This window comes from Peromyscus leucopus, unplaced genomic scaffold (genome assembly GCF_004664715.2).
Source record: "Peromyscus leucopus breed LL Stock unplaced genomic scaffold, UCI_PerLeu_2.1 scaffold_67, whole genome shotgun sequence".
In the NCBI taxonomy this organism is placed as follows: domain Eukaryota; kingdom Metazoa; phylum Chordata; class Mammalia; order Rodentia; family Cricetidae; genus Peromyscus; species Peromyscus leucopus.
In genome coordinates this window covers 118,454-137,292 of record NW_023505585.1, presented here as the reverse complement: position 1 = coordinate 137,292, position 18,839 = coordinate 118,454, and the positions used below count along the sequence as shown (strand labels likewise).

The 18,839-nt window shown below is 43.9% G+C and overlaps 1 pseudogene; it reads left to right on the top strand.

The window, feature by feature from the left end:
* Positions 1-9,443, top strand: part of LOC114707912 — an 83,508-nt pseudogene extending 74,065 nt beyond the window's left edge.
* The last annotated feature ends 9,396 nt before the right edge of the window (positions 9,444-18,839 follow it).

Sequence of the window (18,839 nt, the reverse complement as noted above, 5' to 3'; positions counted from 1 at the left end):
AGGCCACAGGCACCATGGCTTGGTAGAGCTAACACTGGCCTGGGACCCATCAAGGACAAAAGCTACTCCAACCATTTTTATACCAAATCGGTTAATGAAGACTGAGAACTCAGAGGGAGCATTGAATAACACAGAGCTAGTGACATCAGGTGGCAGCCACAAACCCAAATGGTCATGTTTGGGGTTCTAAGGCTAAAATCTTGAGAGAAGGGAGCCTGGACCACAGATCTCTTGTGTTCAACAGGTACAGTGTAAAGAGAGTGTAAAACTAAAGAGTAAATTCCTGTGTCCTCCAGCCCTTGTTAATAAAAGCTTAACAAAGCTTCCTGTCAGAGGAAAAGCAGTGTTTGCAGAATCCTAGCCACCTTAAAAAAAAAAAAAATGAAATAAAAAGGTAGGGCTGAGACTAGATAGTATCTTGCTAACCAATATGTTCTGCCTCTTGGTGACAGTCACTGTCAGTCTCCCAACCAATATTTTGTGCTTCAGGTAGCCACTGGAAAAGGGTTATGTTCTTACCAAAGAGACCAGGCCTTGTACTAATGAGAGAATCTCACTCTCTTCTCTACAAAGGATCCGGTTTCCACTTAATCTGTGACCTAAGTAAGGATTTGCACACCTCACTTATGAATGAGTATAGCTTCAGTCCTTGTTTCTGAAACTATGGACTGATGAAAGCAGGATTAGTGAGTAGTTTTCCTTCTCTCTCCATCATATGCCCTGTGTCCAGAGAGCCTATGCAGAAGCAGGAGGGGTGATCTAGTTCCTCCTTCCTGAAGGACCTGATCTTCCACAGAGTTTTGCATTTCCTCTTCTATTGTTTTTTCCTTAAGAGTGTGTTTACTCATCAACTTTTTTCTATTGGTCTGAAGCACTAAGAAGTTGCTATAGAGCCCTCAAGGCTTCAGTCATGTATCTGCTACCCTTGTGCGTGCCAAGGTCAGTAATAGTAAAAAAACTCCAAATGCCAGCTGGGATCTGTCTTAGATACAGAGCAGAAGCATGCCCATGTGGGATCTAAAACCTGCGAGCTCCCAGTATCCCAAGTGCAAAAACTGCATGGTGCTGGGACCGTGCCTCTGCCTGTGTCTCTGCTACAACAAACCACACACTGTGAGCAGCAGTCCTTTGGCTGTGTCTTCTGTCTGCAGTCACTTTCAAGGGATGGACACTGAGAGCATGTTCCAGGACGTCCTGTCATTCCATGGGGTTACTGCACTTGGAGCTCCAAGTGGTCTATTGATGTGCTCTAACAGCAGCTATGCATTTTGTTAGGCTCTGCTGACAGGGAGCCACTGTTGTTAGATGGTGTTGGTGCACAGACACCTACAGTGAAGCTAGCCCACTGTGGAGCCTGCCTGTGGTCCTAAGGCAGCAACTGTAGCACAGATGTTCACAGTGCCCATGCCATACCAGAACTTGTCACCTCTCATCCGAGTGCCCAGAGGCCTGGCCATGATGGTACTCAGGGCCCTGTTCCAACAGGTGACTGTTTCATGCCCACCTTTATGGCATAATACCTCATCTGTGCTCAGGGATTTAGCCCCTACTAAGCTAGCTCAGCAGAAAACCAGACTCCGTTTCCTTCAGGAGAGTCAGTTTTCTGCTCGAGACAGTCTGGATCCACTCCAGAACCAAAAAGGTTTGTATCCTAGAGGCAAGCCAGAGGGTCTTTAGAGCCTCCCTCAGACCTCTTATTCTAATAGGAACACTTCAGACAAAAGCATGTTTTTATTTTCTATAAATAAAGAAATTAATAATATCTAAATTCCTTTTAAGTAGATAATGCATAGCCTTTGGGGAGTCTGTGCAGTTAAAATGATAGAAGGATAAACAAATAAAAATGAAGGTGCCATTTGAGATTCATGTGTAGCTTGTTAAACCACATAAACCCATCCAGGAAACTGTAAATACGGATTCTGTGGCTCACTGTACTGCTGCAGGGTACAGACTTCCAGCCTTGCTGCCCAGTGTCTGGCTGCTTGCTGATGATAAGGAAGGCAAGCCTGGGTTTTAGGGCACTTTCAGGATTTAGAGGTTCTTATGTGGCTTTTGCAGTAAGGGATAATCGTGGTTTTTTACTAATGTTTTAAATCATTCACCTATAGAGTTTGATGTCATATTTTGTATATATATCTTATCATTCCGGCTGAAGGGACAGTTAAACATTCAAATCTTAAAAATTCTAAGTAGCCAGTAGATAAGTTGTTACAATAATGATTTTTCTATTATCTGTCTGGATATCTAACTTGATGATTTACTGTCCACATTTGGATTTTGTTGTTTATACTTTTGTTTAATACAGTAAGACCATCTTGTTATATAATTTTATGCAGGCTGATCTTAAGCTTGTCATCTTCCTGCCTCAGTAACCCCAATATTAGAACTGCAGGCATGTGCTATGATGCCTGGGTTTTGATTGTCTTTTTAAAGTTGACTTTTGGAATCAGTTTCTTCATGAAAGATTAAAAATATTAACGACTGACTGAATTGATGCATACTGCTTTGAATATATGAGAAAACATAAGCTTGGCAAATTTTCCAAGTAAGGAAAAAAATAATGGTCTTTTTGCTTTCTATTCCTAGGAAAAATTCCTTTGGCTATCGAAGAAAAGAGAAGAGAAGTTTACAGTGAGTACATAAAGTGGTGTGTGTGTCTGTGTGTGTGTGTGTGTGTCTGTGTGCGTCTGTGTCTGTGTGCGCGCGCGCGTGCGTTCACACTCGTGCATTCACACTCCTGCCTGTGTGCACTCACATGAACTCGTACACTTGGATACGTAAAAGCCAGAAAGAGACTTCAGGCATCTCATCAGTGTCTACCTTATTGTCTTGAGATAGTCTCTTACTGCACTGGAAGCCCACTGCTTGAGGTAGGCTGGCTGCCAGTGAGCTCCCTAGATCATTCTGTCTCCACCCATCAGTGCTGCAGTTCCAGACACATTGCTGAGTTTATCTTTTTGCCTGAGTGCTAGGGATATGAATTCTAGTCCTTATGTTTGCAGAGCAAGCAACTCTGTTCACCAAACCATCTCTCTAGCCCCAAATGCTTATTTTTACAAGACATTTAAATCTAATAGTAAGCAAACATCAGTGTTAACTAAATGGATTAAGGATAAGATCTGAGGAGGAACATTGCAAAAAAACTTTAATGTGATATCCTTAAGGTAATAACTGATATTTTTGGCCTAAAGAAGAAAGGATTGTGTAGTTTTTAAAAATACTGATGACCAGCTGGTTTATGGTGCTGTGAACAGTTACAGGTGTAGAGTCTACACAGCGTGGAGAACCGATTACCAGCGGAGAAAGTGGATTATAAGCAGGACTTTCCCATCCACTGGGAACATCTAAGACTCAGAGTGGATGCTAAAACCTTAGCTAATAGAAGGCATCTTGCCATAGGGAGTTTGTAGCTTCAGAAGTGCAAGGTGCAACAGCCAGACGAATTTGTCTCCCTTTGTGGCCCCGTGAGCAAAGGGTTAGTTTGTACCTCGGGACAGTTGAGAATAATCACCTTTTTCTCAACAGGAAGCACTCTTTGGCTTCTCTCTGGCTTATCTGACTTTCTAGTTACTGCTTTTGCATTTGGACACCAACTACTTTTGTATTGGTGAAATTATTAAGGCCACTCCACATAGTTAAAAGGAAGATTTATTTAGTGGGTGACTTACAAATGAAGGATAGGTAGGTCACAGGGTCTGGGGAAGGTGTATCGCAGTCCAGCGGTGTTCTCTGGAGCTCTGCTTAGTCAACCTCCACCGTCTAGGGTCCAGGAACTGAGAGAGCACTCGCCCATCCAGGTCTCGGGTCTCCAGACGCCTCCCTTGGCCCCGCTTGTAGGCGTGACAGTTGCCAAAGTCTCAATGGGGTTGGAACTTCCAGATCCAAGCTGGAATGGCTACCACTACACTTTTGTATTTGGCCACCATTATTAAATGAAGTAAGGGTTGCTTTGAACAAGCTCTGTAAGATCACATTTGATCTGATTACCAAGAAGGCTACTAAGAGAGCAGTTGTGAGGCACATAACCAGGTAAACTTCAGCTAAAAAATTTCCATTACAGCCTGAATTTGTCACCTTAGATACATTTCATCCTTTAACTTGCTTACATTTGAATTTTTTTAATATTACATTTGTGTGTATGTGTGTGTGTGTGCATGTGGACATACTTGGTGCATATATATGAGGGTCAAAGGACAACTTATGGGAGTGTGTTTTTTTCTTTCTACCATGTGGGTCCCTGGGGAGTAAACTTAGCAGGAGGCATCTTTGAATCCTCTTGCTGGCCCACTGCTTGCATTTGAACTGCATGCAACATTTATAGACTTTCCAGACAGATGTGACAGCTGGAAGATTCTTTGCCTTGCTTTTTGTGCTACCCTTGTCTCTCCACACTTGTGTGACCTTCTGGGGTGTCATTGTGTTGCAGAGCAGTCAGACTCAGTCTCCAACACCACCAAAGCCTCCATCACCAAGTTTTGAACTGGGGCTGTCCAACTTCCCCCATTACCTGGAGCTGCAGGCAATTTGAAGACAGAGGACTTGTTTGAAAAACAGGCTTTCCAGCTTGATCATAGGATCTTCAAAAGAAAGAGTAAGCTATGTGTTACAGCTGTAAAGTTTGCTGATGTTTTCTAAGCACTGATGTTGTGCAGCGACCTGGCCCGAGTTCTTTACACACATAAAAGGAGAAAGGAATTGAAAGAGGTTTAAGGTTTGGGTGAATTTGTGTTGCTCACTTGGTGGAGCCAGGTCAGCCGCCCTTCTCTTGCCGTCTGCTAAGGTTGCTGTGGCACCTATGCTGTACACATGCATAGATGAATTGTTGCTGTTGACGTTTAAAACCCTTTTTGTTTCACGAAACAGAATAAGATACAAGAGTCTGCATTACACCAGACATAATCTACATAGTGTTAGCAGCCAGAAGCTTAGAGTCACTTTGTTGTCGTCTGGTGATTTCAGGCAAACTCTAGGCTGCCCCAAGGTCGTTCACTGCAGTCTCAGTGAACGTCACCACTGCTAGTCTCAGCTGAGCTACTCAAGTCTGAAGAGATTCCTTCCCAGAGCTCCTGCAATACAGTTAGCTAACAGCTTGGCAGTGGGATTTGCCCCCTGCCAGTAGCAGTGTTCAAGGCTCTGGGACATGCAGAAAAAGGAATTTGTGCCCAGTTACTAAAGTATGGCTGAGTGCCAGCCTGGTGCGGTGGGGTGGGCTTGTAGAGTAGTCCTGGCTCTAGGCATTCCTTATGGTGCAGTTATCAACTGTGGCCGTACATCAGATGGTACATCTGTCTTAGGCGGGGGGTCGGGGGGCACCACTCCACAGCCAAGTGTAGAGCCACAGTAGTGGCTGCAGTAGTTAAGGCAGGTGACTTTGCTACTACAGTATCTTGAGACTAAGGTCAGGTAAAAAGTTGAGTCTTTTCATGTTGAGAAGTGGTAATTGCTGCTGTTTTTAGCCATGGAAACTATGCTTTCCAAGAGTCCATATTATCTAGTAAGGGATGTTAGAATTAGGATGTCTTAGAACTTACAAGTCTCAATGTCCATATGAATAATTTCCAATTGCCTTATAAAACAGTAGAGAATTATGCATTTCAACAGTTATGAAGTCTTGTTTTCAAGTTATGGTCTCCCTTAAGTGATAGGTAAATAACACTAGCAGCCCTCCTCAGTTTCACAGACAGTTGCTGCTTTGAATGTACTTGAGTTTCTGTGCAAAGCCCTTCTTGAAGAATGAATTACTGCTTTCTGAAAGGCAGGGCCTGGCTCTGTGCCAAATTACACAGTCTCTGCTGCTGCCAGCATTGATGCATCTGCAAGAGCTACAGAAAACTTGAGACATTAGGCCATAGAACCCCTCCTTGCTTGACATAGAGTTTGTGACTGTTTGTAAAGTGTCATATGTGTCGGTTTAAATAGAGGCAGAGTTGAACATATGTTGAATGTGAGCATGCTTTTACAAATAAGAAGTCGTTGGCTGCCCTGTGTTTTAGCAAGCTAGGTCCCTTTCATGTGAGCAATCCTAAGTCCCTCTGGTTCTCAAGCCAGCAGAACCTCACCCTAGCCCCACATAAGAGGGTAAATTGTGCCATTCTCCCAAAGCTGCACTTCCAGCTACTTTGTTACCTTTGAACTTTTACCTGCTTTGAAAAGAAAGTGTCTTTTTATATTTAAACTTATAACCAATTGTTTACTTGCTTTAAAATCACATCCTGGGTTAATGACATATGAGTAAACTTGTATGAATTACAGCTGCACTGAGCAGGTCATTGATGGAGCAATTTCTCATTCACTCAGGTCTTAGCTTAGTGACCTTGCCTGTTAAATTGGGTAAAGCAGGTTTGTAGGCCTGCTTCAGGGGTGGGTTTGTGGATTCAGGTGAGAGCTCCTGTGGGTGTCTTCCACCTACCACCAAGCGCTTATTTTATGTGGGTGTGGATTCATCAGTCTTTGTTTTGGATTAGTGACACCAGTGAACCATAGTGTACTGTCTTGGTAATTCCGTCCCTGCCTGGGGGAGCCCTGACGTGTCAGATGAGTAAGGTGTGTTTGGAAGCTGTTCACTTAAGACAAGCTTACAGATAATTACAGTGCATTTGCTGAGAGCAAGAGGGCTGAGTGCTGGGCAACAGTTAACAACTCAAAATGTTGTGTTTGCTGGAGGCTTCTTCTCCTATGGCTTTGTGCTGGGACTTGGCAGTTTGTTGGTAGGACCACTGGTTCTGTTGGTTTGGAGGGTGGATACACCATTCGGCATCAGTCAGTCAGGGGGCTGGGAAGCAGGCTCTCCAGGTGGGTTAGAGATTGCCATGTTTTAATGGTTAGGCCCTTAACTTCTTGGGCAAAGATCTAACAGCTCGTAAATTGCTACTTTAATGATTTCAGAACCTCAGTGCAGATGCAAGCACAAACACCGTTCCTGTAGTGGTCCCCAGAGAGCCTTCCGTGGCAGCACCCTGTGCTGTGTCAACAGCATTTGAACGGTCCCCTTCCCCAGCCCATTTACCCGAGTAAGTATCAGTGTTCTACCAGCCCTCTGCCGTGTACAAGTGGAATGACTGTAATGTTATACATGATTCTTAAACCAGATGGCATTTTTCACAGGGATCCCAAGTGGCAGAAAAGCAGAGGGAAACCCACAGTGTGGACAGACTCCCTTCTACCCCTACTACAACTGCATGTAAATCAGTGCAGGTGAATGGAGCAGCAACAGTAAGTGCTTTGCCTGCCTTCCACAGCACTCAGGTGTCCTATATAGGTCCTGCCTCAGCCTGTGTTTAGTCATTCTAATTTGATTGGTTTTTATTTGTGTGTGCCTTCATTTCTCTGTACCACATTGCTGAGCCTCCTCTCTATTTCAGTTACTGTCTCTCAGATAGTAACAAGGTCCCAACTCTGTCCTGTATGGAGGTTGATCATTTCTGCATTTACTGTGTGTATTGTATATATGAAAAAGAATTAAGCAGAATGACTAAAAAGAACAACATGGTGTCCTTTTTGCCTTGTTTAAATCCCAGTGTTTCTGCTAGGTATGGTGGCTCAGGCCTTTAGTCCCAGTGCTTGGGGGACAGAGCAGGACAATGGCTGCAGGTTTGAGGCCCCTGGTTTACATAGCAGGTTGCCAGCCAGGGATCCACAGTGATGCAGTGAATCCTCAGGTCTGGTAGTTTGTGTCTGTCCTTGATGATCTAGCATCTCTTATCCGGATTTGCATCTTCCTCAGCTTGGTGTTGAGGTAAGTCTTTAAGTTAAAATTGCATTAGGTATGGTGGCACGCACCTGTAATCCCAAGACTTAGGAGGCAGAAGCAGGAAGATCAAATTTCTACAAGCTCTGTCTAAGTGCCAGACACAGTAAGACTCCATCTTAGACTTAGGAAGTGGAAGCAGGAGGATCAGGAGTTGAAGCGTAACTCACACACTGAGGCCTGCACTATATAAGATACTATCTCAATAAACAAATAAATGAATAAGACTCACAGGACCACTGTGCCACACCATCGCAGTTTATTCCCTCTGTAAGCAGAGCATTTGCAGTGTCCTGTCTTGGTCAAGGGAAGCAGGGTTTGTACCTTTTTTTCCCCCCTTGAGCCTCTTAAGCTCCCATATTTCTCAAGAGCGCTTAAAGGCTTCATGCTGGGCAGAGTTTGGTTACCATTTCATGTTGTTAGTCGTGTTAGAGGGGTTAGCTCTATAGTATCTTGGGAGGAAAAGTGTACTGCAAGGGAAGGAGTGGTTTTTTTGTTATGTTTTGTTTTGTTTTAACCAAAACATCTGTGTTTTTTAAGCTTAAAAAAAAAACAACCATGATTAGAAAAATGAATGTATTTTCTTTTCACAGAAACTTAGCTTTATAGAGTCTAGACAAACAAATAAAAAGCCAGAATCTAACATAAGTCAAGGAAATCCATTCATGCTTCAGGCTCCTCTTCTCGAGGAAGCAGCATGGTTATATTATTCCTCTTTAGTAATCCTTTGTCCTTGTTGAGTAATTTCAAACTCTGTGACTTATTCTAGCACCAACTGACAAAGTCATCAAATCCTAGAAATATACCAACAGTTGTGTCTGAATTAGGGTTTTTATTGCTGTGAAGAAACACCATGAACATGGCAACTCTTACGAAGGAAAACATGTAATTGGGTGGCTTACAATTGAGAGGTTCAGTCCATTATTATCATGGCAGGACATGGCAGCGTGCATACAGACATGGTGCTGGAGAAGGAGCTGAGAGTCCTACAACTTGATCTTCAGGTACAGGAAGTGAACTGATCTAGGTGAAGCTTGAGCATAGGAGACCTCAGAGCCCACCCTTACAGTGGCACACTTTCTCCAACAAGGCCACACCTCCTAATAGTGCCACTCCCTGTGAGCATATGGGGGCCAATTACATTCAAACTATCACTAGTTGCTCCATCACAGTGAGAATTCTGATTCTATATGCTTGTCCACAGGCTAGTGACAGGAGCTTTGATGATAGTCATTTTAGCTGCCAGGAACATGCCAGAAGTTGCTGCTGGATTTTGTGAATGTTTTAAAAGTAAAAATACCCATGAAGATGGAATTTTACTTAAAATTAAAGCTTTATTTTATGTAACTTCATTCCTGTCACTCTGTACCCATAATCCCACATTTTGTGTTTCCAGGAATTGCGAAAGCCCAGTTATGCAGAGATTTGTCAGAGAACGAGTAAAGAGCCTCCATCCTCCCCATTGCAACCCAAAAGAACAAAAGCCAAACACTGTCACCTGTGGGAAGGAGGAGAAGAAGCTCACTGAACCTGTGGAGAGATACAGAGAGCCCACTGCCCTCAAGTCCACTCCTGGGGTCCCCAAAGATCAGAGGAGACAGCCTGGGCGCCGACCCTCGCCTCCAGCTGCTGGGAAGCGTCTAAACAGGGAACAGAACACTCCCCCCAAGTCTCCTCAGTGAAAGCCGGATGCCTGGAGGGGTCTGGAAGAGCTGTATTCACCACAAACGAAGCTCTCCCACTCAGTTCGGAATGAGCCGCTGGTTAGGAGCTTGCAGTGTCTGTGAGGCCCATGGGATGCCTGCAAGTTATTTTCCTTCTGTGAGTCGGATTTTCCCCCTCTTGAAAAAAAATCTATTTTTCAGGATTTAATTATATAATATAAACCTTATTTTAGGTTGGTGCTTAACTGGAGGTGACGCAGAAGTCTGTTTTTCAGGATAGAAAATGTATTTATCCTAACAAATGGATATTTTTTATTAAGCCTCCACGTGGCTCTGAATGCAAGCTATATATGAGTTTTTCTAAATTAAGGGAACTATGCTACTTCATTTTTTTTTTTAAACAACTGGTCTGCAAGTGCATATGGGTAGGGTGTCCCCCACAGATGGATGAGGGCTGATGGCGCAAGCAGGGCAGCCTTGGCCTCACAGAGCAAGGGACTGGCAATGTCAGGGCACTGGCATACTGGCACAGGAGCTGTGTTTTCATCTAAACCGTTAGTTGACAGGAAATCTAGCTTTAAAAAAGATACCTATGTATATACAGTTCTTTTTGACCTCGTGGGCAGAAGGACCTGCAAAGAAACACCTAGAAAGACCTGAACCTTTGAGTTTGGATGTCTGCGAGCAAGTAACCAGCTTCTCACTCCAGTTCCAAGTGGCTATTATGTAAAATAAATTCAAAGCACATTGTGAATAGAACCTAGATGGAAATAGAAACTCTGTTGCCCACTGACATCATACCATGAAGTTACACCATGATGTTTTGGTCCCTGTGAGCAGGCTACCTGGCTCCCAGCCTCCAGTGCTTGCTCTGTCCGTGTCCCCCCACGCATTCTTGCTGGAGAGTCGTGTCTTAACCAGCTCTGTATGGATGTCTTCCTGTACCTCTGCTTCGGCACGTGGATTTAGAAGTACCTAGCCGTGAGAGAGTGGTGTTTGTGGTCCCCCCTCTGGCTGGTGGAGGACAGAATCCTTGCTCTTTTTACCTCCAAGACGAGGGTCTCACTGATTCTTTCTAAGAAGCGCTGCTGCACTTGTGAAGAACAAGGGTGCAGTAAAGTTAGCAAGTTATAATAAAGTTACAGATAAATTATTTTGTTTTAAAATGCCTAAAATTTTTCTTTAAGTATTCTAAGCACCAGACATTAAAATAGTTCCTGCTAAGTGTAACCATACAGCTTATTCACAAAATGCTATTTAATAAGACTGAAGTTTGTTTTGTTTTGTTTTTTTTTTTTTTTTGTTTTTGTTTGTTTTTGGTTTGGTTTTTTTTTTTTTCCCCCCGTTTTGGGGTTCTTTTTGTTTTTGTTTTTTTAAGAAAAAATGATTTCCATCCAATATTTAAAGACTTGAATTTTATTTAAACTTGAAAATGACTTTGCCTTAACTTTTGTATAAGACAGCTTAGAGCTCACGGAGACCGGCCCCTGGGGTTGGTGGGAGTGGATTGGTTACTCAGTCACCGTGCGGATCTCCTGGTGGTGGTTTTGCTGAGTACACATACTGTTGTACAAGAACTCCAGTGGTTTTTGTAACATACCTTACAGATCTTCAACAATTGATCTTTTTCAAATTGTTGAAAAATCCTGTAAATGCAAATAGTCGCTACTGTGTTAAATCTGTGCACTTGGGAGTGTACTCTGCCTGTAGTGTAAATAATCAGAACATATGAGAAAGGTACCCTACAGAGAAGAATCTGATAAAAAATTATTGATATATTTATAATGTTACTGTTGAGCTGGATGTAGATAAACTAAATGTTGTGGTTTGAGTATTATTTTAATGTGTTAAGGTTTTTCTTTTCCCCTTATACTGGTGTGTTGAACTGATTTTGCCTCTTTGCTGCAAAAGGAAATGGGAAGTCTTATTAAAAGCCTTTGGATGTTTTCATACTCTTAAAAAGTATGTAAGTACATACTAATCATATCTGATGTTTAAGAGTTGAAGGAGAGTATAGAGAGCAGAGACTGGCAGATCTTCCAAGGAGAGTAAAAAACAGAAATGTACTAATTAAAATCATACTTTGCTAAGTGATTTATCCTGCAGAGGCAAAGATGCCTGATGCATGTGACCATTTCCTTCAGAGCAGCTGTCATTCAGTTACATAGGAATATACGCAGTGCTGTTTCAAATGCCTGTGAAAGGAACATAGGATGAATTTCCTTGTAGATGTCACATCACTGACAAAAAAAAAAAGAAGAAGAAGAAGAAACAACCAGCCTCTTGAACCCACACTAGCAGATACCGTCTATCTGGAAAGGCGAGCCTGAGGCCTCAGGTCCTTCCCATCACATCTTTCCTGGAAGAGGGGCCAGATTATGATCAGCATCCCTTATCCCCAAGGGTGCTCTCACAGAGGATCCTTGGGTTTTAATGGGAAGTCCTTTCCCCAAAAGCTGAGCACATTGAGCACGAAGCGTGTGGCAGAGCAGCTGTAGATGCGTGCTGGCTGCTGGCTGGAGTAGGCTCACTGGCCGTATGCAGAGCCAGCTGGGCATGTGCACAAGGTCGGGACACTGTAATCACTGCTTAGCCAGTGACAGCCTGGCACCAGGATCTAAAGCCTTGCTCACATGTGATTTTTTTTTAATAGCACTCTTTTTCAGGAAGCAAAGGTGATATGCCAAATAGCTGTTGATGTCAAAACAGAGACTTCCTGATCCCTGAGGTTTTCCACTCAGAAAACAATGGAGTTATCACAGTAGGAAGCTGTGGAGGGCGCATGCAGACTCTTGCTATGTCACATACAGCAAGCGTGATATGTGGTTTTCATAATCTATTTTTTAAGTTTACTCATTCCTTTCAGTATCTCAAAGTATAGAATCAGAGATACCACAGTCACAAATGACATTTTTAACTTGTAAAATTGTGTGATGATACTTAATTATCATATGGAAATATGGAATAGGAATCTGGCCCCATTTCACCAGACATGAATTTCAAGTGATTCCGCTCTCAGTAGTCAGTGTCCTGATGTCTCTGTGAATCCTTCCTGTCATTGCATCACTGGTTGCCACTGGTGGGTGGCAAAGGAAAAAAGAAAAAAAAAAGAAAAAAGGAAAAAAAAAGAGGAAAAAAGTCTTACATTGCTGTATTAGGGTTTCTGCAGTTGATATTTGAAAAACTGGTCCAGTTTGTCACAGCAGGCGACTGATGGTGCATACCTGTCTTTGTGTCCCCTTCAGTGAGCTGTAGTTGTGGGTTTGTGTGCTTTGTAGCCTGTTATACGGAAAGCAGCAGACATCGAAGATTCCAGGAGTGCTAACAGCTGCGAGTCACAGAACGGGAGTGTAACGTGGAAGCTTGCCTGAGGGTTTTCTGTTTCTGTTCTACTTTTCATTAAGACTGGAATCAAGCTTACATGTAAACTATCGGTAATTTAAGTTTCCTTTTGTCATTCAGTGTAAAACTGTCTAATTTGAAAAAAAATGTAGGTTATGAAAAATAAAAGATTTAGGCACTGTTCAATTTTTCTTTTGATTCTTTCAAATTAAAATTTTCTCAAGAATACATCTTTTTTTTTCTTTTTAAGATTTTGTTTCACTCTATTCCCATCACTCTGCATGAGGATGATAAACAGGGGCCCAAATATAGTTCAGGTTTTGAAGTCTTCCAGCCCCTCATGTAAGTTGGTCACCCACACTGTAAGATTGAAACATACAGCCTGTTGTATGAAGAACAGAACCCAGGTCCTCTTTCTGAAAGAGTACAAGTGCTTGTAACCACTGAGCCATCTCTCTAGCCCCCTCCAGTATATCTTTTTTGTTTTGTGTTGACCTGAAACTAGTTGTGTGGACCAGGTTGGTTGGAACTCCACTCTTCCTTCAGAGTTCTGGGATTCAGCATGCACCACCACACAGCTCCCAGTGTTTCTCAGTAGTGAGTTATTTCCCCCAGATTTGTGATGCCTTTGTTACCTCCCACTAACCACCTACATATCCTGGGTCCATCTAGGCTCTCTGTTTCTATTTCTGTGACACTATTTCCTGTAATTGACCTGTCTTCCATTATTCCCAAGAATTTCTCTTGTGCAACTCATCCCAGGTTCAGGTAGATGTGTCCCTGAAGGCGAGTTTTCCATCCCTGAGAATCTCTGTTCTACTTCCTGTATTTGCTGGTTACATGGTCTCCATGCACAGCACTGGCCACAGAAAATTAAGAGGAGATGGTATGTGACTTGGTTTGCTGTGCCTTGTGACGAAGCTCAGTGATTTGCAGTGATAATCACAGCACTGTGGATTGCCTGCTAGGCTTGGCTAGTGGTTCTGTTGATCAGCTGGTTAGACCAACCAGAAAACCAGGATGCTCTCTTCATGGCTCAAGGAGATATGCAAGGGCCAAACCTTGTTTAACATACATACGCAGAGAAGTTTGAAATTAACTGGCTCCTCCTTCCTTGCTTTCTCCATATCTTAACTTTAAGATCCTTTCCCAAGTCACTGGAGAAAACAGCGATAGAGTAGCACTGTAGACCGCTGACTTGGTCCAAGCAGTTCCTGAGCCAGGTAAGCAACGAGCTTACTTAGATTAAAGGCTGTGGGCTTTTCCTGAGACACCGGGGGCTGTAGGAAGGAAACTCAGAGAAGAAAAGCCCCTACCAGGTTCCCACTGATTAGAGGTTTCCCAGTGCTTAAAGATTCTTTGCTCTTGACTAAGTACATGCCTCCTTGGCCAAATGAGCCAAAATGAGCTGAGCCTGCCCTCACGGAGCTGGGAGGGTGGCCAGGCACAGGTGGTAGGGGGCTGTTCTAAGTGGGGTCCTGGAGGGTAGTGCTATTGTTGGAGTTGAACAATGATGAATGCCCAAAATGGACAGCTTGACCACAGGGTCAAGATGGCTGAACTAAGGAGGGCTGCCTGTGGTGGGGGAAGCATAGCCTCTAGGGGGAGCTGCAGCCTCCCGAGGAAGTGTCTGTCCCCTTTGTATGTTTGGGTGGAGAGGCCCAACAAGGACCCCCCAGGTTCTCCAGAGTAACAAACTGTAGGTGGAGTCTTGGGTGTGCTGTGTAAATACAGTATTCTGTGTTCAGTCTAGGAAGTTCTATCAAATGTCCCTGAGCAAAAAACTAGTGGGAGCTTCTACAAATAAAACATGGACTATGGTGGTTCTTGTCCTCAGGCCACAGTAGGACTTTTTAAGTTTTTCAAGACAGGGTTTCTCTCTGTATCCCTGGCTGCCCTGGAACTTGCTCTGTAGACCAGGTTGGCCTTGAACTCATAGAGTTCCACCTGCCTCCCACGTGCTGGGATTAAAGGTTTGCACCACTGCCAGCTTGGCAGTACTTCTTAAGTGTGTCCTTAGCATGGCCGTGGGAAGAACGCTTACTAAAATCTGTTTTCTGGCTCCATCCCAGGCTCACTGAAGAGGCCTAGAAATCTTGTGACCTGCTGTGGTTGGACCAGTTTGAATGATCTGGGGGGATGAAGGACTACAGTAGATTCCTGTGTTCTGGAGCACTGGGTGTCTTACATTGTGATTTGGTATTTGGTATCGTCCTTTTGTAATTCTTCAGACCTGCGATGTGCCCTGACACAGAAGCATTGGCTTTACCACATCTTATTCTAAGGATTGAGTTGTGAGGTCTTGAGAAAACCAGCAGAGAGCAGAGGGAACATGACAGAAGCAGAGGGTGGGGAAAGCCAGCTCAGCTTGTCCTTCATTCTACACATAATCTCCAACTCACCCCACACTTGTTCCTTCCAAACAGAGTTTGGGCTGCTAGGGATGGTCTATTGAGGCCTACACTGGTGGGAAGACCAGTCCCTAGATGTCGCCACCTCAGGTGTGCAGGGAGAACTCCTATTTAGTTGTCAGCTGTGTCTCTGGGCCCACCTAACCTAGGAATGACTATGGGACGGAAGCTGTGTCTTCAGTAATTGATTGGGCAGTCTTTTTCCTGGGGGTAGAATTTGAAAACAGTGCAGAACCCAGTACCCTCCTGTACAAAGCCTGCTCTGTGGCCATGTTTCCCAGGACCACTGGCATCCACATCAAGAAAAATACCAGAGTCGAATTTGCCAAGTTAAAGGACATAGCCTTCTGCTGGTCTGCCATGAACATGAGGTACTGTGGCATGCTCACCCAGCACACAGGCAGCTGTTAAGTGTCAGCAAAATGTGGCTTTGGCCAGAGTCTAAAAAGAATCAAGCAGCCCCATGGAAATCAGCGTGGGGAGTCTAGTTCATTTCTCTTTCTGATTGCTTTGGGTTCATCTTGCTCCTTTCCTAGCTAAGATTTTGGGTTATTAGCTCAAGAACTTGTTTTCTAGTATAAGCTGTAACTTCCTCCCACTTGTTAGCCTAGTTCTGAATGTTTGGTTTCCTTCAGTATCCTCTTTGTACTGTGGGTTGTGGAGAAGTGTGTCGTTCAGCTGCCAACTAGCTGGGGATTGTCCTGTTGTCTTCCTGTTTCCGATTGTTAAAATGATTCCATTGTGGCCAGAGGACACTATGATGTCATTCTTCTTGAAAGTGTGTGACAGAGCCGGAAATGGTGCACCTTTAATCCAGCACTCAGGAGGCAGAGACAGGTGGATCTCAGTGAGTTCTAGGACAGCCAGGGACACACAGAGAAACCCTGTCTCAAACAACCAAAAAAAAGGGAAAAAGAAAAAAGTGTGTGAGGACTGTTAGAACTACGTGTGCTTACCTTGGTGAAAGTTGTATCCTCCAGAGTAAGGGGGTTGGTTGGTGGTTCTTTGTCTTGCTGACTGTATCTAGTTCTGTTTCTTGCTGTCGGTGGAGTAACAGCTTTAGTAACAGATATGCCTGTTCCTGTCGTTCGCTGTTTGCTCTTTCCAGCATAGTTAGGTTTTTGCTTACATACTTTTGAAGCTCTGGTGTTTGATGTATACATGTTTAGGTTTGCTGGATCTACCCCTCTGTTGTTAAAGAATCTCCCTCTTGGACCCTATTAATTTCCTTTGCTCTGACCTTGCTTTATTTGAGGCTAATACACCAATTTCTGGTTTTTTGTTTGTTTTTTTTTTATCAGTTTGTGTAGGACACTGTTTCCTTTTTTATTTTCAACCCACCTGTATCATCATATTTGAAGTGAGTTGCTTGTAGACAGGATATACTGGATTGTGCTGATTCCATTCTACCATTTTCTGCCTCTACCTGCTGTACTTAGCACTTTTATAACTACAGTGATTGCCATTTTTTGTCTTCCATTTGCTTTCTATTGTTTTTTTTTCATTTATTATTATTATTATATATTTATTTAATTGGGAAGTGGGTGCAGAAGGTAGAGGACAACCTTCAGGAGTCAATTCTCTTTCCACCAGTTGAGTTCCACAGATTGAACTTGGCGGCCAGGCATGGTAGCAAATTCCCCTTCCTGCTAAGCCATCTCACTAGGCCATGGTCTGTCTCTTTCTCTTGCATTCCTGGATGTCATAATTTCCTGATTCTAAATCCATCACTAGGAATCATCATGAGAAAGGAATGCAGCAATGCTCTGTACTCATCAATTACCTTTGCCAGGGTAGGCTGTCCTGGATAGTCACTGATTCATGAGTGACCTGCTACAGTTTTTGTTTTTTTGTTTGTTTGTTAAATAAGATTTTTAACTGCCTACTTCCTGGGGCTGTTCAGAATTCATGGTAAGCATTTGGAACCCTCACCCCACACCCCACACCCTGCCACCAGTTCCTTAACTCACACCCCAGCCATCAGTGCTCAAGTTCTTCGAGTTTTCCGTTCACCGGCTTCAGTGTTTGATCACAAGCTGCACACTGCTCCGGCTGCTTTAGGTGAGCCTGTAACCATGGGGCGGTGAGGTAAGAAGCCCAGGAGCTGTGGAAGGATCTGTCCACTGTCATAGGTTTACGATAAGAATGACAGGGACTACAAACAGCCAGCTTGAAGAGAGGGCAAAATATTTAACAGAACTTGAAGAACCCAGAAGAGGACTGGACATCAAAACCCTGAGCCGAGCTAGTGCTGAAACATAGCTGCCTTTAGTGTCTTCATGTATCCATGTCAACAGGCCCCTGAAACCATCTGCAGCAAAAGGCTGAGAGCATTTGACTTGTCTGTCTCAGGGTATGGCACTCCCAAGGCCTTTTCTTAATGGAACTCTTCTCACCCAGCACCTGTTTGACAAAGACTAGCTTGTGATCCACTGGCAGGTGTAGACATCTTACCCAGGCAAACAATCTGTAAATAGGCTTCCCAGAAGAGATGAGTGGGTGAGTCCTTCCTCTTCCAAGTTTTCCCATAGAGCAGGTAAACATGATAAGGATTGAGGAGCACACTCAAGGACCAAGGATGGAAACATCTTGGTGCCCTGAGTCCTCAGACTTTCTCAGCATCCTCCAGGACCCACTGCTGGGCTCTCCCCATGCCCCAGGTCTAATCCCTACAGAAGCGTCTGTGTCTGCCCTGTCTTACTGGGTAATCTTCCCGGCTCGTACCTGTGATATACTTAATCACAGGCCTTATAATTCCATGATCATGAATGCCCCAACCTGAAAAATCTCAGCCTGCACCTGTGGGGGAGCAATTCCTTGTTCTGCCTGCAGAAGGAGGCAGAAGGCCAGTGATGTCCTCAAGGACCCAAGCTCTCTCCATGGCCCTGCCACCATCAGCTCAGCTTCTTCTACAGGCAGCAAGGATGCTGCAGCAGCTGGAGGTATGGTGGGCACACCTTCCAGCCTCTGAGGGAGAACAGCTCTTTACATGTTGTTGTTTTGAACTAAGGAAGAGTTGCCAGCAAACTGCACATTTTGTTCATTGGTCAGAGTCGGGACTGAGCCCTGCTGTAAAGGAAAATGGACTTTTGAACCACTTAGGGACCAGTAGGGGCTTTGAGCACCATTGGGACTGTTAAGAAAGAAGGGCAACTGTGCTGGCTGGTTGTAGCATGAATCTTAAAAAGGTCTTATTAATAAGACAAACCCGGGGCCAGTTATTGGGGTCATCGCTGGACGGTCAGAGAGACAGAACAAGCACAGCTAACCTCACCTGGCTAACTTCTCAGCTGATGTTGTTCCTCAGACTGGAAGCTTCTGTGTCCTCATCCCAATTGCTCTCAGCTGAACTGCTGCTCGAAAGCCTGAAGCTTAACCCAGCTAAAAAGCTTAACCAGCCAAATGCTTCTAGTTCCTGGTCCTCACACCTTATATACTTTTCTGCTTTCTACCATCACTCCCTGGGATTAAAGGCGTTAGTCACCATGCCTGGCTGTATCCTTGAACACATGGATTTCTGCCTCTGGAATGCTATGATTAAAGGTGTGTGCTACCACTGCCTATCCTTTATGTTTAATATTGTGGCTGTTCTGTCTCTGACCCAGATAAGTTTATTAGCATGCATAATATTTTGAGGAACACAATACCATAGCTGGTCTTAAGTCAACTTGACAC